Raw genomic sequence first — 3,509 nt, 5'->3', positions numbered from 1 at the left:
AGAACACCTTCGTAAAAATCATGATCCTTGCGTAGCTCACACGCTTAATTTATCAGTTCAGGATAGTATTAAGTACAAGCCGAACCTCGACAATTTACTATCTAAATGTAGGTCTATAGTGACTTACCTTAAACAGAGCAATGTGGCAGCATACAAGTTGAGGGAGCTCCAACAACAGATGGGGATAAATGAGCTTAAACTTAAACCAGATGTACCCACTCGGTGGAACTCTACAGTCGTTATGCTGGAAAGGCTACGTAAATTGAAATTGCCTCTGGCAGCAACTCTTTCTTCTTTAGTCAATGCACCAAGAAATTTAGACGGCTTTAAGTGGGAGGCCGTGGATGACTGCATCCAAATTTTTAAACCAGTCCTAATTTTAACTGAAGATTTGTCAGGCGAAACATATTCAACGATGTCGCGTATCACCCCTCTTATCCGAGGACTTCAAATCGAAATAAAAAATAAAAGCCCCACAACAGACGTCGGAAAGCAGTTAAAACTAAATCTTCTGGAAGTAATTTTAGAATACTTGGTTTTCTAAAAACTACAAAAGCCGTAGCAAAAGCTACATTTTTAGACCCCAGGTTTAAGAAAGCTGCGTTCGGTAATGGAGAGAACGCCGATAATGCTCAGCAGTGGATCACCGATGAATTAAGCAGATTAATTGAGAATCAAAGTGTTTCTGAGGACGATCAATTGCCAACTATTTCCACAGCAAGTTCTACCGATACTACGAAAGATTCGAATGGGCTGTGGGGTCATTTCGACCAGAAAGTTGCTGCTATAACGTCCACTACAACACCGACAGCTAGCGCTATTTCAATCATAAAACAATATCTTAAAATGCCTTATTTCGATCGTAAGCAGGATCCATTGCAGTTTTGGAAAATGCATCATTCTACGTTTCCAGAACTATATACACGAGCTTCCAAATATCTGAATATTCCTGCAACTTCTGTGCCCTCGGAACGTATATTTAGTAAAGCTGGTATGATTACCAATTTGAGGCGAAACAGATTGGATCCAAAAAGACTGGATGAACTCTTATTTTTAAGTGAGAATTTAGACTTAAATACTTTTCTTTGATTTTTGATATTTGATATCGAATTTATACTCATTGAGATAATTTTTGGATATATGGGCTTTTATGTCCTCTTTATAATAGGAAAATTAAAAAAAAAAATCGTAGAAGCCCGTATATCCAATAATTACTATAATTGATCTAATGTATTTGTTTACCAACCAACAAGGGTATTTTGTTTGCTTCTCCTTAAGTAGTATTAATTGCAATCATTCCATTTTTTCTTTATAAAAATTGACTGCATGAACAAATAAAATTGCCATGGGCCACAGCTAGTCCGAGATATTTTGTCTGGTTGGTATCTGATCAAAGAACGTAAATCTGTAATTAATTTGTATTTAATAAACAATAGTTTTTAAAAGCACACTTTATCCATCAATTGGCTCGAAGCATCGCTTTTTGCACATTTCTTTAAATGAACAATCGGCTATCATTTACTGATGAAAACAAATCACATGTACATTCATATATAAAGGCATGGGCTTTTTTTATAAAACGAATGCAATTGTATATAAAAGTACACTGTAGTTGTTCAAACACTTCTGACTACTGGGCACTTTTGCCCACAAGATTTTACACATTTCCAAACTTTTACTTTTATTTATATTTTCTAATCTAAAAATCATATTTCTCCATCCACTTGCACAAAATCACAGAAGTCACTGAATTTAATATTTGTCGATTTTCGTTTGTTTTGCTTTGTTCCTATTCGAGCGAAAATCGCGTACAGAGTCAAAACGGAGACGAAATACCAAGGTAATTCAGAGATGTTTTGGTCGATTGCAAGGCGTATTCATATTAAATTTGCCTTGGTCAATTGTTTCGGTTCTTATATTTTATTCGCGACTACCATTTTGTCACAAATTCGTCTACGAGGGAAAACATCGAGAACCATCGAGATATTTGAACAATCGAGACAATCGACTAAAACATCTCGGACTCGCCCATCACTACCAACTTCGGCGGGCACCTTATGACTTTCTTGTCTCAAGAGGTTTAAATTTTCTGCATTTTGCACTTTTCAACTTCGTTTTTTGTATTGCCGGTATAAACTTCGGCGGGCGCCTTAGGACTTTCTTGTCCCAAGGGGTTTAATTATTCTGCCCTTTTGCACTTTTTAACTTCTTCTTTTGTATTGCCCGTACCAACTTCGGCGGGCACTTTAGGGCTTTAGGTTTAAATTTTCTGTATTTTGCACTTTTCAACTTCGTTTTTTGTATTGCCGGTACCAACTTCGGCGGGCACCTTAGGACTTTCTTGTCCCAAGAGGTTTAAATTTTCTGCATTTTGCACTTCTCAACTTCGTTTTTTGTATTGCCGGTAAAAACTTCGGCGGGCGCCGTAGGCCTTTCTTGTCCCAAGGGGTTTAAATATTCTGCCCCTTTTCACTTCTTTACTTTTCTCATATTTTGTTTTTCATTTTTCGGATATTTGCCTGTGTAAACGGGGTGATGAAAAAAGGAGCTTTGATTGCGATAACATTTATATGTGAACATACTTTTACATAGGTCTCTCTGTTCTGATCCTGTTGAAAGTATGTTCGTTGGTTTTAGTGATAATGTTCAAAAGTCTCTTATTGTTTGTGTCTATAACCCACATAAAAGCAATGATTTGACTTCGCTTTTTACTAAAACTGAGCTGCTACTGAGCTGTCTGTTAGCTATGTGCATGTTCTCATCTGTGGTGATTTTAATGTAGACATGTTAATGAATAACACTAGCAGGTCTATTCTGCGCTGGTAATAAAAAGTTTGTAACCGGTAAATAAAGTTCCTGTCAATTTTTAAACCCTTTTCGCATTCTGTGTACTCTTGTAATCGGTAAATTTTGTTACCATCTCATAAGCTGGTAACAAAATATTGCCCCGTGCCAGAATTTGCTCAATTCTTCATAGCTGAATTGCTGAATGTTTTAACTGCATTATCAACGTAGCTAGAATCGCGGTGACAAGAGCTGGTAACATTTTTTGGTAATAAAATTTTCCGGTTACGAAATTTTCGGTAACGTACAGAATAGGCCTGTAAGTGTAAGCATTTGCTGAGCAGCTTTAATGCTAGTGGCATCACTATCGTCAATAAATATGTAACACGCTTTTCACCACAATGCAAGCCAAGCATGTTAGATCTTTTTGGCGCTAGTGTCGTTAATAATATTAATCATATTGACCGATTCCTCTTGGCTGGAATATCTGACCTTGACGTTCCCTCCAACGTTTTGTGGAAAAATATAAAATCAATGAGAGTCTGCGATAAGGATAAAAAAAACCTGTACCGTCGATGCGAATATGATGAACTCGTATTTTATTGGGATAAATAAGCAAACAAATCCTTCGTCGTATGTGATAAATCAGCATCTTATCTCGAAATCGGGTTCTGAATTTACGTTCGATGTAGTCACTGAAGATGAAGTTGTAAGGAGTATCTATG

Source organism: Rhagoletis pomonella, unplaced genomic scaffold (genome assembly GCF_013731165.1).
Source record: "Rhagoletis pomonella isolate Grant_MI unplaced genomic scaffold, Rhpom_1.0 Rhpom_scaffold_00015, whole genome shotgun sequence".
Lineage (NCBI taxonomy): Eukaryota > Metazoa > Arthropoda > Insecta > Diptera > Tephritidae > Rhagoletis > Rhagoletis pomonella.
The sequence above is the reverse complement of the archived record's forward strand: the minus strand, read 5'-3'. Positions refer to the sequence as shown.